An 8,820-nucleotide genomic window follows, 5' to 3' on the forward strand; every position below is an offset into this window, starting at 1 on the left:
ACCTACAACACATGATCCATGTCCACATGTAAATAGAAAATGCAATGATGGATGCTAAGATATATCACATAACAATTTCATAATAAGAATTTATATTTTCACAAGAATTACCCTTGTCATATCCTGTCCCAGCACACTCACACCTGCTCTGGGCCAGCCCTCCCTCAGGGTCCCACCCCAGACCTCTGATATGACAGGAGGACATGCAAATATTGCCTCCCTCTGCCCATGAAAACCAGCTCAGCCCTGACCCTGCAGCTCTGGGAGAGGAGCCCCAGTCCAGGGACTCTCAGGTCTGCCCACTCGCTGCTCAGGACTGAACACAGTGGACCCACCATGGCTTCTGGGTTGAAGTGGCTTCTCCTCGTTGCTCTGTTAGAAGGTGATTGGTGGAGATCTGGAGACTCGGAGTGTGTGAGTGGATGTGAGAGAGAGAACAGAGGGTGTGTGTGGAGGTTTCTGACCAGGTGTCTCTGTGTTTGCAGGTGTCCAGTGCGAGGTGAAGCTGGTGGAGTCTGGGGGAGGCTTGGTCCGGCCTGGGGGCTCCCTCGAACTCTCCTGCGCAGCCTCTGGATTCACATTCAGCAGCTTCGCGATGCACTGGGTCCGCCAGGTTGAAGGCAAGGGACTGGAATGGGTCTCAGCAATCAGTGGTAATGGTGGTAGCACATACTACGCGGACTCCGTGAAGGGCCGATTCACCATCTCCAGAGACAACGGCAAGAACACTTTGCATCTGCGAATGAACAGCCTGAGGCCCGAGGACACAGCGGTGTATTTCTGTGCGAGGGACACAGTAAGGACAAAGCAGTGGGAACCCAAACACAAACCTGCTGCGGAGCGTGGCCGCTAGGGGGCGCCCGGGACACAGGCGAGGAGTCACCCAGGGCAGGTGAAGGGACTGGGGGTAGGGAGTGCTCAGCCCTAGTGTCTGCTCAGGGTGGTGGTTTCCTCTCTATGTAACATTTTCCTCTGGGGAACATCTCTGGATTTATGATTCTGTGTTTTGTTCTGACATTTCTGAATTGGATGTGTTTGAACAAATAACCAAAAAACTCACTTGCACAAGAGAGAGAGAAGCTTTTAGTCACTTTATCTTGTCCCCAAATGGACATTATCAACACTTTGGAGTAAGTCAGTAAATCTATTAAAAAATTTCTCTTGTATTCACAGTGCAGCACAGAACACAGAACTGAAAATGCCCATGGTCAGCAAGCAGGACAACACGACTCCTGGACCTCAGAGACAGCGGGAGGCACCTTCCTAAGTGAGAGGACAAGACCCCATGGTGGTCAGTGTCTAAGCAACCAGCTCACAACGTCCAATGCAGTGGACAGACTCCAAGTCAGAAAGGCCCCACCAGAGTGGAGAGAGGGTGTTGGGTCTGATGGTGTTACAAAAGCACAGCAAGGGAATGTGGGAAGGATAGTACCTCCCTTACCCAGATATCTGCTGAGAGAAGGGATGTTCCTCAAGTATCCCAGCATGGCTGAACAGGAAGGAGAGGAGGCTTGCTAAGGACTTTCATACTGCTTTGGTGCAAGGGTTGTTGAGGGCTCCCACTGGCAGAAAAATATTTCTGGGGTTAGAACTTCCACTGGCGTCTAAATGAGGGTGACCCCAGGAGGCCTTACAGATTTTCCATGTGGGGGGAATAGTAGAGGATGAATGGATGTCCCTAAGGTGTCAGTACTGAGACATTGAAAAATGGATTCTGACACTTATTTCACTCAGCAACTCTAAAAGAAAAGAAAGAGTCAAATAAATAAAATCTGGATGCAACTGGATACCATTCTCCAACATATCTCAAGAACATGAAAACAAAGACCACCTGTACTCACTATTAAATTAAAAGTAACTGATGAGCACTGGGGTGCACAGAGGAACATAAAATTCAGGTAAAATCTGCAAGAAGGGAGGCTGTAATACGGGAAGTAAAAGACTACCTAATGGGTACAGTAAACACTATTTGGTTGATGGGCACACCTATAGCCAGGATTCAGTCTTTACAAAACAATCCATGTAAACAAACACATTTGTACCCACTCATACTTTCAAATAAGAAAGGAAATAAAGGCCAAATGAATAGATATCAACCATGTCTATAGAAAAATAGAAAGAAGTTTATAAGTACATAATAATTATGATGATAAGAAGGAGAAGTAATTAGAAAAGTGTCTTTGTGAAATGTCTTGAGTTGAAGCTTTTCACTGTCACAGATCATCAGGTTATTATTATTTTTTATTGTTGGGTATTCATTGAGGGTACAAAGAACCAGGGTATTCTGATTACATTTGTTAGGTAAAGTACCTCTTATAATTGTGTACTGCCCCCAAGAGATGTGTCATATACTGTGACCCCCCCATCACCCTCCCTCCTTCCCACTCTCTGTTCCCCCATTACTCCACCCCCCACATTGTACTAGGTCATCATTTGTCCTCATACCAGAATTGAGTGCATAGGATTCTTGCTTCTCCATTCTTCTGATGCTTTACTAAGAAGAATGTGTTCCACCTCCATCCAGGTTAACATAAAAGATGTAAAGTCTCCACTTTTTTAGTGGCTGAATAGTATTTCATGGTATACATATACCACAGCTTGTTAATCCATTCCTGGGTTGGTGGGCATTTAGGCTGTTTCGACAATTTGTTAATTGTAAACTGAACTGCAATAAACAGTCTACTGCAAATGTCCTTATGATAAAATGATTTTTTTCCTTCTGTGTAGATGTCCAGTAATGGATTGCAGGATCAAATAGGAGGTCTAGTTTGAGTTCGTTGAGGATTCTCTATATTTCCTTCCAAAAAGGTTGTATTAGTTTGCAGTCCCACCAGTAGTGTAAAAGGGTTCCCTTCTCTCCACATCCATGCCAGCGTTTGCAGCTTTGAGATTTTGTGAATGGGCCCTTCTAACTGGGATTGGTTCACATCCCTGGGTAGTTTTCATTTGCTTGTCCTTGATGATTAGAGATGATGAGTATTTTTGCAAGTCTGTTAGCCATTCATCTATCTTCTTTAGAGAAGGTTCTATTCATCTCTATTGCCCATTGACATAGGAGATTGATGGCTCTTTTTTATATTGATTAATATGAGTTCTCTATAGATCCTAGTTATCAAGCTTTTGTCTGATTCATAATGCGTAAATATCTTTTCCCCTTCTGATGGTTGTCCATTTGCTTTGGTTATTGTCTACGTAGCTGTACAGAAGTTATTCAGTTTAGTTAAGTCCCACTTGTTTATTTTTGTTGTACTTGTATTTGCCACTGAGGTCTTCTTCATGAAGCCTTTCCCCAGGCCTATAACTTTAAGTGTTTTGCCTATACTTTCTTCAAGAATTTTTTTTTTCATGCCTTGGTTTTAAATCTTTTATCCATCTTGAATCAATTTTCATGAGTGGAGAAATGTGCGGGGCCAGTTTCAGTCTTTTATATGTGGTTATCCAGTTCACCCAGCACCATTTATTGAATAGGGATTCTTTCCCCTAGTGTATGTTCTTGTTTGGTTTATCAAACATTAGGTGGCTGTAAGATGATACTTACATCTCCAGGTTTTCTACTCTGTTCCAGATGTCTATGTCTCTATTTTTGTCCCATTACCATACTCTTTTGATCACTACAGCTTTATAGCCTAAAGTCTAGTAGGCTGATGCCCCCAGCTTTATTTTTCTTATGAAAAATTGCCTTAGCTATTGGAATTTTTTATGGTTCCATACAAACTGAAGAATTACTTTTTCCAAATCTTGAAAATATGATGTTGAAATTTTAATGGGGATTTCATTGCCCCTGTAGATTGCTTTGAGAAGTATAGACATTTTAACAATTTGATTCTTCCCAGCCAGGAGCATGGTATGTTTTTGCAATTGTTAGTACCTTCTTCTATGTATTTTCTTAGGATTTCATAATATTCTTTATAGAGGTCCTTCACCTGTTTTGTTATGTGTATGACCAGGTATCTCATTTTCTTTGAAGCTACTGTGAAGGGAATTGTGTCTTAAATTAGCTTCTCATCTTGGCTCTTATTGGCATATACAAAGGCTACTGATTTGTGGACATCGATTTATATCCTGATATTGTACTTTATTTGTTTTTATTACCTGCAGGAGTCATGGGGTTGAGTCTTTGGGTTTCTCTAAATATAAGATAATATCATTGGCAAAGAGGAAGAGTTTGACTTCTTCTGCCCCCCATTTGGATGCCCTTTATTTCCTTCCCTTGCCTGATTGTATCAGATAGAACTTCCAACACTATGTTGAACAGTAGTAGTGATAGAAGATGGCCTTGTCTTTTTCCAGTTCTGAGTGGAAAAGCTTTCATTTGTATTCCATTCAGTATAACATTAGCTGTGGGTTTGTTATAGATGGCTTCAATTAGCTTATGAAATGTGTGCCAGCTATGCCTATATTTTTCAGAGTTCTAATTAGTAAAACGTGCTGAATTAAATTAAATGCTTTCTCTGCATCTATTGAGAGGGTCATATGGTCTTTGTTTTTGCTTCTGTGGATACGGTGAATTATGTTTCTGGACTTGCATACATTAAACCAGCCTTGCATCCCTAGGATGAAACCTACTTAATCATCTTGTATGGCTTTTTTCATGAGAAGATAGAAACTATTGTGTAGGATTTCATTGGGAATTTTTGCATCTATATCCATCAGTGAAATTATTCCAAAGTTCTCCATTTTAGTTGGGTCTTTTCCTGGTTTTGGCATCAGGGACATGTTTCCTTTGTAGAACATATTGGGGAAGATTCTTTCCTTGTCAATTTTTGGAACAGTTTCTGCAGTATGGATATAAGCTTTTCCTTGAAGATTTGATAGGATTCTGGTGTGGAACCATCTGGATTAGTGCATTTTATTCTTGGGAGTTTTTTTTATTGTTTCTTTGATGTCAGTGCTTGAAATTGGTCTGTTCAGTAGATTTAGTTCTTCATGATTAAGTCTAGGGAGAGGCTGTGATTCCAAGTATTGATTCATTTCTGGTGCATTATAAAATTTCTGCACATAGATTTTCTTCTAGTATTCAGAGATAATCCCTTGTATATCTGTTGCATCTGTTGTATTTCCCCTTTATTCTTTCTGAATGAGGTTACTAGAGATTTTACTTTTCTGTTTCTAGTTAGTCTGGCTAATCTATTTTATTTCTTCAAAAAAACAACATTTTGGGTGGCGCCTGTGGCTCAGCGAGCAGGGCGCTGGCCCCATATACCCAGGGTGGCGGGTTCAAATCCAGCCCTGGCCAAACTGCAACCAAAAAATAGCCGGGCGTTGTGGCGGGCGCCTGTAGTCCCAGCTACTTGGGAGGCTGAGGCAAGAGAATTGCTTAAGCCCAGGAGTTGGAGGTTGCTGTGAGCTGTGGGACGCCATGGCACTCTACCGAGGGCAATAAAGTGAAACTCTGTCTCTACAAAAACAAACAAAAAAAAAACCAACTTTTTGTTTCATAAATTTTCTGAATTTTTTTTTGTGTGTGTTTTCCATTTCATTAATCTCTGATTTAATTCTGTTTATTTCTTTTCCTATGCTGCCTTTAGGATTAGATTGTTCTTCTTTTTCCTATTCCATAAGATGGTTGGTAAGTATGTTGATTTAGTCTCCGTTTTTTAAATGTAGGCATCTACTGAGATAAATTTTCCTCTCAAGACTGCTTTTGCAGTTACAGGTTTTGGTAACTTGTGTCTTCATTGTTGTTATGTTTGAGGAATTTGACAATTTCTTATTTTCTCTCTTCCTGAATCCAACTATCATTTAGCATAAGGTTGTTTAATTTCCATGCCTTTGTATGTGGATGAACATTTTTGTTCGAGTTGAGTTTGCCTTTTTTACCTTGCCTTGAGAAGAGACTAGTTATAATTTCTATTTGTTTAATTTTGCTGAGGTTTGATTTATAGGATGTGATCTATTTGGAGTATGTGCCATGGGCTAAATGAGAAAAATGTATATTCTTTTGCTTTGGGATGGTGTTTTCTATATATTTCTATTTATTTCATTCTAGGGTCTTGTTTAAGTCCTTTGCATCTTTGTTTACTTCCTTTTTAGAGTACCGGTCCCCTTCTGTCACAGTGGGGTTAAGGTCCCCAGCTGTTATAGTGTTATGGGATATCATATTGCTCAGACCCTTCAAGGTCTATTTCATAGATCTGGAAGCATTTAAATTAGGTACATAAATTATAAAACTGAAATGTCTTTTGTATTGTTCCTTTGATCAGTATGAAATGTCCAACTTTGTCTTTCTTAACTATAGTTGCTTTGAATCCACTTGTATATGAGAACAATATTGCAACCCCTCCTTTCTTTTCATTTCCATTTGCTTGAAATACTGTTTTCTATACCTTAACCCTGAGTCTTGATTATTCTCCTAAGGGTAGGTGTGTCTCCTGGAGAGAGCATATGGATGTCTTATGATTTTGTTATCCAATAACCAGCCTTGGCCTCTTTAGTGGGCGAATTCAATACATTGACATTTATTGAGAGTATTTATGTGTCTTAGAATTTTATTCATCTTGTTATGGGAACATCTGTTGCATAGTTTTATCCTTGCTGCCATTGTGGAACTTATGTTGTGGCTATTAGCTTCCCTGTATTTACTTTCGTGGTAGGTAGTTTTGGTGTTCAGTGTTGAGAAAGGGTCTAATTATTTCCTATAGAGCTGGTCTTGTTGTGATGAATTTCCTCAGTGTTTGTATCCGTTCAAAAGATTTTATCTCTCTTCAATTTTCCAGTTTACTTTGGCAGGATACAGAATTATATGCTGTAAATTGTTGTGTTTAAGAATGTTGAAGGTGGATGACCATGCTCTTCTGCCTTGGAAAGTTTCAGGTGAAACATCTGCTGTCTACCTAATGGCTCTGGCCCTGTACATCAGTTGACACTTACTCCTGGCTGCTTGCAGAAATTTTTCTATCTTCTTGACTTTGGACAAGTTCATTACAATGTGCCCTGGAGAGGCTCTGTTTGAGTTGAGATGATCCACGGTTTGATATCCATCTGAAAGAAGTTTGTCAGGATCTTAGTAAAACTTGCTTTCATTTATGATAGTCTCCAGTAGGGCTTCCAATCTTTGGGACAATCTCTGGGAATATCTTTTTCCCTTTCAGGTATCCCTATTATTCATATGTTTGAACACTTCATGGATTCTCGTTATTCTCAAAGTGCCTGCTGTGCTTTCTCATCTTCTATTCTGCCTCTGTAACTATCTGGGTTAACTTGAATGATTTATCCTCTACCTGTGATGTTCTTTCTTCTGCATGGCCTAATCTATTTTTGTTACTTTCTATTGCATATTTGCATTGCTTGATTGTCTCATTCATTTCCCTAAAGTCTGCCCTATTTGTACTATATTCCACATTTGTCCCACCTGACTTTTGGTTCTTTCTATTTTCTCATCCATTCCCTTTATTGTCTTCATCATCCATGTTTTAAATTCCCCTTTGATCAAATGCATTAATTCTTTATAGGAGGAGTCTTCTGTAAAACCTGCCTCATGGTCCTTTTAAAAAGGTGCTCTATTTTGGCTTTTCATGGTATCTAAATTTTCGTGTTGGTTCTTACTCATATCTTCTTTCCTCTTGTTTACCTTCTTGTTCTCCTTTATCTTTCACCCTCCTTTTCTTAAAATTACCTTGCTTCAGAGTTTAGGTGATGAAGAGGCCACTTGATATAAGGCCAAAAGTAGGAGTAAAGGAGTAGTCCAAAAGTAAAGAGTGAGCAGGGAGAAAGAAGAGGAAAAAAAAGAATGAGGAAAAAAATAAGAGACTAAACTAAAATAAAAATAAAAAGAAGTGAGGGGGCAATAAAAGAAAAGTACTGAGGAATAGGAGAGGAGTATAGGAATAGAGGGTCAACTTTATTGAAAAAATGGTGTTGATCAGCACTGTTCTTTGGCCACAGAGATAACTCAAGGATTTGGGGAGGCGGCACTGTGCTGGGTGGGTTCCTCAAAATCAGGTGCTCCTTACCAGCCCAAGCAGAGCCAGACTCTTCCTCTGACAAAATAAGAAGAAAAGAAAAAGTGCAAAAACAAACAAACAAAAAAAAAACAAGAAGGAAAAATTAAGTAATTATGAAAAAGAAATAGAAAACTTCTGCAGCGTGCTCTTGACAATATTTTCTTCCTAGGGCCAAAGACAGAAAAGTCTCTGGCCTCCTTGAGACAGACTACTGCTGTGTCCTACCTGCCAAACCATAGCTTTGTTACCCCAGCTCTCAGCAAAATCAGAAATAAATGATAATAAAATAAGAATAGGTAAAGGAAATTAAAAATACTGTTACATCAAATAAAGGAGATAGAAGGAAGAGGAATAAAGAAAGAAACAAGAAAGACAAAAAATGGATGGGATTTCATAACTGTTGCAGAAGCAACGTATGTGGGAGAGCTGAAAAAGGTAGAAGAGTCTCTATCCAAAGAGAAAATGTACAGGAATGAAATCGAGAGAGACAATTAATCAGGCTAAAATACTGTAAGCACAAAAAGTGGGAACCCTTGTTTTTGATGAAAGGATAAATGAAAGTTTAAAAGAGATCAAACCAAAGAAATTAGCAAGAAAATTAGTACCTCAAAATTAAAAAGAAAGCTCTTATAACCAACAATAAGAAAACTCAGCAACAAATAGAAGAAGAAAAATAAAGAAGAACAATACTAACGACAACAGAAAAAAAGAAAAAAATTAAAAATTTTAAAAATAATTATAAATGTACATATATAAATATATATATATATGTGGCAGAAGGGTCCTACTTTAGTAGGACTATATATGCATTGCAATTTACTACAGGGACACCAGGTGACGCTGTACCTTTAAGGGACGGACAACACCACTGTTCACC

The 8,820-nt window shown here is 39.2% G+C and overlaps 1 pseudogene; it reads left to right on the forward strand.

The window, feature by feature from the left end:
* Positions 1-210: 210 nt before the first annotated feature.
* Positions 211-7,186, forward strand: LOC128587708 (immunoglobulin heavy variable 3-23-like; annotated as a pseudogene).
* Positions 7,187-8,820: the final 1,634 nt, after the last annotated feature.

Source organism: Nycticebus coucang, chromosome 6, assembly GCF_027406575.1.
Source record: "Nycticebus coucang isolate mNycCou1 chromosome 6, mNycCou1.pri, whole genome shotgun sequence".
Taxonomy (NCBI): Eukaryota; Metazoa; Chordata; class Mammalia; order Primates; family Lorisidae; genus Nycticebus; species Nycticebus coucang.